At 32.0% G+C, this 12,181-nt stretch overlaps 1 protein-coding gene across 9 annotated transcripts in view; it reads left to right on the top strand.

The window, feature by feature from the left end:
* Nucleotides 1-12,181, top strand: part of LOC143256026 (uncharacterized) — a 216,379-nt gene that overhangs the window by 168,844 nt on the left and 35,354 nt on the right. For 5 of the 9 annotated variants that reach the window (XM_076512633.1, XM_076512599.1, XM_076512623.1 and 2 more), the window contains one exon: nucleotides 1,488-1,552. The exons of the other annotated variants lie outside the window; for them this stretch is intronic. The gene's annotated coding sequence lies outside the window, so the exon portion shown is untranslated. The remainder of the gene's footprint in view (nucleotides 1-1,487; nucleotides 1,553-12,181) is intronic. 9 annotated transcript variants of the gene reach the window in all.

The raw sequence follows: 12,181 nt of genomic DNA, 5'->3' as shown, positions 1-12,181 counted from the left end.
AATATTACTGGTGGATAAATATGTAACGTATTTATCTGAAAAAATTGATCATTCTATCGTTAAGCTATATCATTTTTCAAGTTTATCCTTTTTGTACATAAAATTTAAAAAAAAATGCTTTTTTTTTATCTCAAGACGGCTGGTGTGGGTATTAAAATAAAGTAGAGAAAAACGTTTCGATATTTTTAGGTCATCTTCAGGTTAACCTGAACATTTTTACTTCAAGGGGGTTTCTCGTCCTCATGAAATTGCTTTTTGTGTTGTTTATTGTATCTTATATCAACTGGAGTTTTGTTTCGTGTTCTATGATGTCTAGTCGCTTTCCCTCTAGTCTTTACATTGTTAATAAATCAGGGACGGCTAGCGCAGATATCTCTCGTGTAGCTTTGCATTAAATTACAAGCAAACGAAACCAAATCTATAGGCTCAACACAAAATAAAACAATTTGACGTGCTAACAGTGTTTAAGAAGATAAAAAGGATGTTATCTAAGAAGATACAAATATCTTTCTATTGTATTATTTTTATTTATTTGCTATCTCTCTCTCTGCCTTTCTTTTATGACAAAATATAAATAGGCAGGCACAGTTATTCATCTGTTTTCGTTGCATGTTCATCTCTGCTTTTACAAGCAAGTCTACTTGTGTTCTTTTCTCTTTAGCATGCCTGTAAGTTGTTCCCATTTACAGTCGTAATAGAACACCCATACGTATGTATAAGATATCGTCTTATTATCAGTTTACTAGTTTTTGTGGTGTTAATGATGTTTTAGGTATCATGGTTATTACTAATATTCTTGGTTCCTTAATCATCACCTTCCATACTGTTTCTAAGACTGTACTTAAAGACCAATGATTGCAACTCTATTTTGACTTGTAATTGAAAAATTTATTGTGACATTAACCTAGTAGTTTGCTAATTTAATTTTATAAAGTAAAGACCATGATTCCCTTTGACATTTGTACCAACAAATTCATCCTAACTGCTGAATATTAGGGTTTTTTATGTGATATGCCATTGTTATTTGACTATAGTACTTCACATGATAGCTGAGAAAGCAAGAGCGAAACTCCATTTTAACTTTTGGGTCTGAAAAGTTTTCCTAACTGCTGAAAAATCAGTCCGTTTCAGCTATACAGAATTGGAGATTGATGTTACCACTGTTTTTGTTCGTAAACAAGTTCATCATTTGGGTACTAAGTCCTTTTTCATCCCAAACAACTCTGGGAAGCTTGACATTATTATTTTTTCTTTCCTGGATCAGAGCATTGTTTAATGGAGTTATTGTCACCAGCTTCTACAGGTTGTTCCTTACTTACTGATGCATACCAGAGCCTCAACTGAACTAAATCTTCTCATTTGATCTGATGTACTTTCATCATATTATCACGCTTTCTTCTGTCTCTCAGTCACATACTTAATCTGTTGAATATGGACTCTTGTTCATTGATTGATGTACATCTCAACCTCTCTACATATTCTTACAGGTACTCTGAGAGAGTTGCGGCTATTTGCAGTCCGTACCTGAGACCTACATCATTAAACATGGCAGGTGAGCACTTCGTTTAATTTGATCTCAGCGCGAAACTAAAAATTATATACTCTACAATTTGAGTAACCCACTAAGTTAGTTTAACTAGACCCAGTACTCTTTATAATTCGACAAAGAACTGACTGTAAACATCTACTAATTAGTTAGTACGAATCTTCCATGGTACTCTGGAGGCACATTTTAATGATTGCAAAGACTTATATTGGCCTCAATCCATCTAACATTGGCCTGAATTAATGCACAAAGCAGTGCTCTTTAAATGGATAAAATTAATTGCAAAAGTCAAGAACATTTTAGACTTCCTTCTTGTGCCTAGGTTTTGCCAGTCTACCGCTGCTTTTATTTTAACTAATACTCCATTTTTATTCACTATGTTTGTAACAGACATTACATTTTTACTTACTACGTTTGTAATAAATTCCATATTGTTTGGTAGTAAAGCTCATTTTAGTAAAGCTAAATGGCATGATTAAAAATTTATACAAGCCTTCTTGAGTGCTTGAAGTAGTCTTAATTCTACTTTCCACATCTAGTTAACCTGCCACTACCCAAAAGTGAGATTTACTGAAGTAAACAAGTACTGTTTGTTTGTTTGTTTGAAGTTAAACACAAAGCTCACAATGGACTATCTGAGCACTGCTCACCATTGGTATCTAAACCTGGTTTCTAGCATTATAAGTCCGTTCACATACCGCTGTACCACTGGGAGGCCCTAAACAAGTAGGAATCTTCTAATCCATTCAAATCTTCGTCTGTATGTGACAACAGAAATGTGTAGTACATTACAATATTCATATACTTGGAAGTCGCAAAACCTTGATATTCTTCCTATCTTTCTACAATTTACCACATATGATAACCAAGTGATTTGAATGCTGAATAATTTTATTCTTCAACATTTTACTAAATATCTTATCACTGGCTATATTCTTGGCACTCTGAGAAAGCCTGTACTGTGACTACTTTTTAAGTAGCTAGGTGAAACTTTCTCTTTCGTGCCATCCATCTATTCCAGCAAGTGTATTGGTAATTTTTCGCTTTTCTTTTATCAAAGTAACAGTATTTACACTTCTAGTATCGGCCACTTTCTTCATATACTAAACCATTTTAGCCAGTAATTTTAATAGCGTGGCAGAAATCATTGTAAACCATAATGCATCTTACACCTGGAAAGATGACAGTCTCAATAAAATACATACGACTTTGTTTTTCAGGAGCTGCTTCTAGTTGAGCACTTGGTAAAGGTGCAATGTACAAGTACTACAAAACGCCACTTATGCATCAGTCCTATTTGTAATAATGTTATCTATGTGCAATCACACAGTCCATTGCTCATTTACATACATTAGTTAGTATTTTATAGCTTCACTGCACAATTAAAGTTCACCTAATCAACTGATAAAAACCTGTTTCATTTACTTTCATTTATAAAAGCACATATTTAACCATGTATATACTGAAATAACTATCACATACATAAAAACAGATGTAGTTGTTCACTCTCATATTAGTGACCAAACCTGAATTGAAGATCGCTAAAAGTTAGTGAACATGAAAGTATTCAGATTCTATCATTTCCCCTAAGTTTGTTGCATATTAAACAGTCTATTTTAACGTACGTGAGCTCCTGTACAGATACGCAAAAAACCATCTATATCGCCAGAGACCAAACTATTTTTCACCTCTAAAAGTATGGATCTTATCAAAGTCAATCGTCAGCACTGTTGTAACAGCATATTCGAAACGTTTGTCATTTGGTTAGTAATTATTTAGACTGAACCAAATTACCATACTACATCTGTGGAGATAGCCACCAGCTGTTGCAGATCCTTGTAATGTGATGCTTGATAATCTTCATCTAGAGAACCACTATAGTAACTACAGCAGGTTTTTTTCTGCTGTGGCAGCATGCTAAGGTTATCATTTCGTATTTCATTTTTTTTTACAGAGATTTAGTTGATGATATAATAATATCTCTAATGCCTAAGTAGTGTCACTGTGAGTTTCTACACAATCGTTTTGATAAAAGTATTTTCTCTGTCAGTTTCTGCCATGCTGACGTTTGAATTACTATGTAATAATGGTGGCTAAGTTTTCTTGGATATCTCGTTTACAAGCCTTAAATTATTTCTTTTAAATGTCTATTTTAAATGGATGGAAACATTGATGCAATTGTACAACCGTTTCATCTTAGCAGATATGTTGGCTTGATTTTAAGAATTAAGTATTCCACATCATCAAGATGTTGCATCCAAAAACCACCAGCAACATTTGAGAAAGCGATCTTCCTTTAGTGAAGGATCGTATTATAATCTGCTTCAAAATAATACTTTCTATCACTAGTGTCATTCATCATAAAAATACGTTGCGGCTGGAATTATCATAGACATCTTTGCTTTTCATCCAGTTGGAATTTTTAGATTCTTACTAGCATTATATGCCTTATATAGTTATCTTTCGCGACGGCAATAGCGCAGTTTTTCAAACTTGCTTGAGGAGAAAATAAAAATGTTTGTCTCCACAATTAGATTGTCAAGCTGATACAATATCACACATGTTGTTAATATTCTTTATATTCTTTTCTGTGACATATTTTCAGGATTAAAAGAAGTTGATGTTATTCAGACATTACTTTGCGCTTACTAAATATTTCTTGCATTTTTTTCTTCAACATTTCGTTATAAATAAGAGTAAAATTCGTATTTTGCTCTCTGGGTTCATATCAATATAGTTAACCAAGATTGTTTTTTTTTATTTTGGCTTGTTAATTTGGCTTTCAATGCCTCATATTTCTTTCTTCTTTTATTTTGAGCATCCATATTTTGCTGTTGCTTTTTTCAGTCCTGATGTAAAAATAAGTGTCATTGTTTTAAACTCCATTCATCAAACATAATCTCCTAACGTTAAACTTGAATGTTATACTTTTTAAATTAAGTAAAGTAGAATTTTAATAAGATGTATACTTAAAAGAAAGTATATTTTATTTTTGTATGCCAACCGTTTAAGACTAAACCAACAAAGGCAAATCGCTGGGATTGCACTGGGTTTACAAGCTTTTTTTTTGTTTTAACTTACTATGATTATTTTAAATTTTGTACCGTTGAGTGCAGCTCAATTTTATTGGGGTTAATTTTTGTACTGTGAATTTATTTTTGTAATTTTAGTTTTGTTGGCTTTTATGGTATATATGCTTTATAGTTTTTTCTTTTTGACCATGTTACAACTTTTCTTCTAACGATATGATTACATAAACTAAAGTTGCGATATTAAATTAATAACTTAGGTGACAAGTAAACCTGTGAAATGTTGTATATCTGAATGTATTTTTACTTCCAGTAAACTCGAAACTTTGTGCCATCTAATTTATTAACTTAAAATTCTCTTGAATTACCTAACTATATCTTAAGCTCAAATAATCAGGATAGACAGTTAAAACTAATCAAAAAGTAATAGCTTTCATAAAGACACAAATCATTTGTTTTGTGTAAATAAATACTTTTCTTTGTTCTGTAGGTGTTTATTTCATTTATTTGTCTGTTGTTTATTTTTCTGCAACATATTTCCTCTCTAACCTTTCTTAACTGGTGATTATAATTTTGCCAGTGAATGCAATATTATAACTATACAAACCATGATGACTTTTATAAAATGATCTCAGTTCCTTATTATGCAAGCCAAAAATCTGACAGTAAGTCATACCAATTGAAATGCAAGTTATGGTTCATTCAGTATATGCTGATAGAGCTCAAAACCTTTTCTCAGTTTTTTAAAAGTCGTCCAGTTGATTCATTAATTATGGATAGAGCTAAACAAATACACGCATACTTCTCTCGGGTAAGAGGCCGTGAAATTAATGAAAGATGGATAATCACAACACAGTGTTGCAATTTACTATAAACATCTCAGAGTATTATTTGAAGAGTATGGAACCACGTATAAGTCAGTGATACAGTTGCTTAGATCCTTGGACAAAACAGACCATCATCCACAATCCAGGTAGACGACTGCTTCAATCGTTACAATCATGGGTTACCTGCTTTTAGGACATTAACCTAATAAGTATAAGTCTGATCCTACCATGTTAAACTGACCACATATTCTTTGAAATAAAGTAGATCGACCAAATCTGCATGATCACTAGACGTCTTTTACGTCAGGGATGGATGAAACGTGTTGTATCCCACCAAGGAGTGTAAAACGCTAAAGATAGTTTGAAAGAAACGTTTTTAAAAGAGTGGTCGAGGATGCTTCAGATCTTATCAACACTGAATTTAAGCATGCAGCATCAGTACTAGGCTGACTTTGGTGTTTGTTTTAACCATATTCGATTTAAAGTAAAATACCATGACCTGTTAAAATATAAAACTGCTACCTCTACCAAATGTTAATTTACTGGCGTAGGTATATTTTAAGTCACAAAACAGAATGTAAACCTGTCTGGTTTACATTTAGATTAGCTGAAAGAAGCGATTGACATTTTGTTATATGTAAAATATTATAAGTTTGAATTTATTTTATATTTTATTTTATTAATGCATTTTGTAACTCTTGACTTTAGGTTGAGTTTTGTGTTGTACAGTGTTGAATGTGCGTATTAGAACACAGAGCCCTAGCTCATGTGACCCTAGTCTTATAAGAATATTATTCCTATCCACTTAGTGAATAGAGCCAACACTAACCCAAATCTTCCTCAAAAATAAACTGTGAAAAATGAAAAATCATACAAATCACAGTGAAAGAGTCTAACCTATTTTGATTGCAGATGTATATTTTTAGTTAGAAATGCTATATTCTGTTCAGTCAAAAGAATTTTAAGTGAGCCACATCCATATTTTTGAAAGACAAATTTTTTGATAAAGTTACAACTGAAATCGAACGGGAAAAACTAGTGACTTTAAAGGCTTTAAGAAGCTAAGCTCTTGCGTTTAGAAAGCCACAGCTCAAAGTTTTCATTTACAAAATCAATACTTTAGAATTAGAAACCAAACAGACTGTTAAAAGAAATGGACGTTAACAACAGCATGTGAAGAAGAAATTTTACTTATTTCTTCTGCACTCATGCTACTTAGTAGTCTCGTGTGCTATCCTCTTACGACCATTGAAGTGAAAAGAAAGAGGTTTGTTTGTTAAGTTACGACAAGTGTAACATATTAAGTGACAGGTGGCGCGTGAAATGTATACAACAACAGCAAAGTACATATGGCTTAATACGTTCAGGTGTGAAAAATGTTAAGCCTTTAGATATTTCATGTTGTTTTTTTATATGTATTTTTTGTATTTTTGTGCTTCATTTATTTTAGTTTTTCATCTTAAATTTGTTAGCTCCTGCTAGGTTACGTTATTTTCTGTTTAAAAATTCACTGAGTTTAATTCCACAATCGTGGATCCAAGTGGTTTGCACTCCCTTTTACCAATATACCCGCGGAACCCCGAGGAAAGAATTTAGTACAAGTAAAGAGGTGTAAGTGGTAGAAAGAATATTTACACGTTTTTGTTTTTTATCATTTATGCTTGCATTCCTATATGGAAAACGGGTATGTAGTTTCTGTAATATATAAAAGGTTGAAGATAGCCGCAAAGGATATTTTCTTCCAAAATATTATAATCGATTTAAAACACACCACAGACTTTGAAAGAACCCTTTATGAAGTTTTGATAACTATCAAACTGTGCATTCTCATATTCTATGAATATTAAGATATTTTCTGTTATTCGATAATAGTTGTCTTCGCAGTCATTTAAGCTTATTCTGTGCCCTATTGAACACTATGGTATGTATTGGACTTTCCGTGTACAGTGTCAAATACACTATAGGCTTAATTATGGGAGCGTAGTTAATATAGACTGAAGAAATGCGTGTATAACATTTTGATAGGCGTTTATGATAAAACTCTGTAATAAATTTAAGTTTCTTTACAAAATAAAGCGCCTTGACTAATATAATTGAACTGCCAAAGGTAAGCTCTGAACTAATTAAATTGCCTCCCAGTGGCACAGCGGCATGTCTGTGAACTCACTGCTAGAAACCTGATTTCAATACCCGTGGTGGGCAGAGCACAGATAGCCCATTGTGTAGCTTTGTACTTAATTCTAAACAAACAAACAAACTAACTAATTAATTAAATTAATCTCAGTTTTCGTTTCCGTCACTATCCTTTGATCGTTTGAAGGGGTACTATTAAAAATCTTTCAAATGATTGTGGAGGTTTTCTTCATGTCAATTACGGCGAACAAAAAAGTCTACATTCTTTATGGTGTCAAAACGTATTAGTCATTCGATTTCTAAATGATAAGTTACGGATTGGAATTACTGACAGAAATCAATAGAAAATGTTAATAATTGCTCTTAGAGATATTGCAACTTTCAAAACGTCGTAAGGTTCGCTGTTTGTTTGTTTTTTTCCCTTTCACAGTCTCCTACGTTGGTTATTCTGTGATGTTTATTTATTTGGTCACCCTGTTTCATATTTATTTCTAATTTTTAAACTTTGTTTTTGTCTTCTTTTTTGACCAAACATTCTTTACCTTTTGTTCCATATGCTGTCCTCACAATAACTGATCGAAATGCTTCATCTAAACATGCTTGTAATGAAAGTAGGTTTATTAATGTAAGAAATATATATTTTAACACTGTTCGACTTGCAATATATGATTTACACAAATCTAGCATTATTTCTCGTGTGCATTTTTATGCACGTAAATTTTGTGTTAAGTTATTTTATATGTTTTATTAATATAAAACATATAAAGGATAAATAGAGAGATTTATGTACATATATTTAAGTAATCTTGTCTCATTATTGATTGCTGTGTTAGTTTGTTTCATTTTCCACGTTAGTAATACACTGAAAAATTATTACTCCGCTTGTTAATCGTTTCATTCTTCAAAACCGTTAATGAGTTTAGAGGCTACATCGTTAAGTTAACATTTTGATGTGATGTAATTAGGGTGGCTTTTTGTTGTTGTTAGTGATAATAATTACAGTAATGATTAGTTTTATTTTTAGTAAAATTACCTTCACTTACATTCATTACGTTAATGTCAGATTTTACTCATGTTATAGTATTTAAAACTTAAGAAATGTTGGCTAAAACTCGAATATTTGTTGTTTTAGGTATAAAAGTGTACACTAAAATTCATCAATTTTGGTCAAGATTGCATTAAATTTTAAACAAATGGAACAGTCAATCTTTGCAACGTTAATTATTTCTTAGCAATGCAAAATATGTAAGTTAGCTTTGAGTTGAAACAAATTCCCTAAGGATTCCAAACTCACAAACATCCGAAACCTCGTATAATAAGTATTTCCGTATTCATTTCGAGAGATTATAAAATAATACCTCATAATAATTATCACTATAATCAAATGTAAATCATCATAATCCAAAAATGTGGAATCAGACAAGTTATTTAATTGGAACTTGAGTATATTGGGCCTTCACGTCATCATCAGAAGAAAGTTATGTGCTCGTTGAAGTGTCAGACCTGTAATATGAAAATTTTCGTTACTGAGCTATTTTTGATACAGTTAGAGTAATAACATTTACAAAATCCGCTTTTGGAGAAAAATGTTTATATGCAAGTTACCTAATTAATGTTATTCCACATGAGATCTTCAAGATAATATTCTTTGATGAAGCTTTACATGTATATAAGGTATCGTAACGTTCTTCTGATAATTTAGTTTCGGTCAAATACTAAATACTTATTCATTTATATCGCGACTTGAGCGCATTTTGCGAAGTTAGAATGTCTAGTTCATTCAACCATAATTTTGTCTCTGCATATTTCGCCATATTTATCTTTTCGATATCTTATAATACAAGTAACAAAATATGTATCCAATATGATATTTTTTATTTTGTAATTGAATAGTTAACAGACCCTAAACTAGCACATAACCCTCTCCAGAGCGTTATAATATTACAGTTAAATAGCATGCAGAAATGTCAGCGTTTGTTGTTTTTTATGTTTTTGTACGGTATGTTTATGAAGTTCGTGTTTCGTTATTCGATTTTCAATTGCAGTCATCAAAAAAAAATTTATAACTTTTAAACCCCATTTCTGCTGTGTTATTCATTACAAGAAAGTCCCTGATAATTTTATGCTCTAAAATGAACTATGATAATTTTGCATGCTACGAAAAAAGGAAAATGTATCCAGTTGGTTAACTAGTTTTGAAATTGAATTATGTCACGTGACTCGATATGGTCGTACGAAATTCCTGAATTTGCACAGGATCAGACTTCACTGGTGTCCTTTCAACCAGAGCGGCGTGGTCAGGTGGATATGGTGCTCAATTCATAATCTGAGGGTCGCGATTTCGAATCTCCGTCACACCAAACATGCTATCCCTTACAGTCGTGGTGACGTTATAATGTGACGGTAAATATCACTATTCTTTGGTAAAGAAGTAGTCTAGGAGTTGGCGGTGGGTGATGAAGACTAGCTGTTTTCCCTCTAGTCTTGCACTCCTAAATTAGGAGAAAAACCCTTCAACCAAAAAACCAACTATTAAAACTAGATTCCTGCAGTTCAACGATTACTTCCTCACTACTTCTAATGCTTCTGTTCTGCGATTTGTTTATTTAGCAGCTGCATTGCCATTATTTTTGTTTCACATTTCCAAAAACAAAGTTATTTATTCAACGATGTTTGTTTTTTACAATTTCAAGGCTGCTTTCATATGAAAAAAATATTCCAAAGGAAAATTTCGTAGATTTTTGTGTTGTTACAAACTTCCTGTTATAATGATGCCGAATACAGCTTCGTACCAATATTTTCGTGGTAAAAGGTACCATACTTAGAGTTCAGCAACCAAAATTTCGAGTTAACGTCAAAAACAAAATGTTCAAGAAAATCTCAAATTAGTTTCCATTTCTCAGTAGAATATTAAATGAAGTGTATTAACAGACAGTTATATTGTTTTGATAGCAAGAGATTCTTTAATACGTAAATTTATTTCATTAGAAGCTAAAACGAAATAATTCAAAATATGATTTTTAATTCAGGAGAATATAATATTACAGCAAGATAAAAATCAGTTAAAAACATTATTCGTTTATTTGTAATATTCATATTGTCACTGTTGTACCTTCTACCGAATAAATATAAAGAAAACCCTGTATTTAAAGGTGTTATATTTTTAAAAATGACTCATCTGAGAGAACTGTGTTAAGATCTAGAATAATGAGTTATGTTCAGGACAATATACGTATAGTATCGCGTACTTTAGAAATTGAGATTCAGTATACCTGAAGTCATTATTAATGAACCTATTAAATTTATCTCTAAAGGGATCAACTTCAAGAACTAACTGTTCTGGATAGTAATCATTTGTTGTCATATACTCTTACATGAAAATCATCAATCTGGTGGTATTGAAGGAAGGAGAAACAAGTGCTAGTTTGCAAGCAAAAAACAACAAAAAACGATTTAGGTGGTATACAGTGTATTATGTAGACTTCTGAACAAATCTGATGACTCTTAATGTGTGTCTGGTGGCAACTATGTTTTAAAAATGTAATTGTTTCAAGAATGGGGTTGTTTTTATAACCATCCTGTACATACGTGCAATATACAGTTCTCAGTTTCGTAGAAGTAGAAAAGTAGCCTGATAATGTAGTAACTGACAAAATACGATATTCGTTTAAATTGCACAAACAAACAATGGCATAAAATCAGTATGATAGAATCTCGCACTAGCTTTCAACCCACCCTTATAAAATACCTATTAATTGATAAGCTATGGCTTATTCCATATTTCATCTCAACAGTAATAAAGTTTCGAAGAATTTTCATGTGCCTTGTTCTTCACTGACAAACTGTAGTTCTGGTGTTAAAACCATAGTACATTCAGCATTATGTAAATGACACCAGAGAAATATACTTGGAGTAAATTTACTTAATGTTCTTCAGAGGTACTTGAATTTGACAGACTCGCAGGAGAAAGGATTATAAACTTCGCCAAGTGGTAATAACTTGGAATAATATAGGAAAATTGATTGTTGAACTTTGCGTTCTCGTTTAATCATTATATTATAATAATGTACCGACTGTTATGTTTAAGTTAAGGTCTGAATATAGTGAGCTTGGAGGGTTATATATGTACGCCGTACTAACGCTTTGTAAACGCTGATAAAGTGTTTATTTTTCCTACTTCAAGTGTGTTTAGTTTTTGTAGTTTTTTTTTCTGTAGTAAAAGAACATATCACTTGTTCTCAGCTTCTTTCCGCCTTAGTAATTAATCTTGAATTCCTTTCTCTACTTAAGAGCTTTTTCAAATCGTTTACTTTTCATAATCGTTTTAAATATAAGTAGTAAGCTCTGGCACTATAGCATTGCTCGACTGCCATGACAGGCAACCATGATGCCAAAATTTAACACTAAGGGGATCATTGTTAGGCCTCCATGACAGATGGCCATGATGGATGGTTATGTAAGAGTAACACAAGATAGAGGATGACTTGTACATGTCTCAGTAAGAATTTATTAATCAAATTGTCCTAAAACGGATGCTTAACACCAGTTAATTAAGTCATCATAGAAAAGGATGCATAATCGGTACAGAATTTAATACGTTTTGTTTAAAGATTTTTCAGTACAAGTTCATTACTATATTTATAATT

Source organism: Tachypleus tridentatus, chromosome 1 (genome assembly GCF_004210375.1).
Source record: "Tachypleus tridentatus isolate NWPU-2018 chromosome 1, ASM421037v1, whole genome shotgun sequence".
NCBI lineage: Eukaryota > Metazoa > Arthropoda > Merostomata > Xiphosura > Limulidae > Tachypleus > Tachypleus tridentatus.
This window is presented reverse-complemented; position numbering and strand designations above follow the sequence as displayed.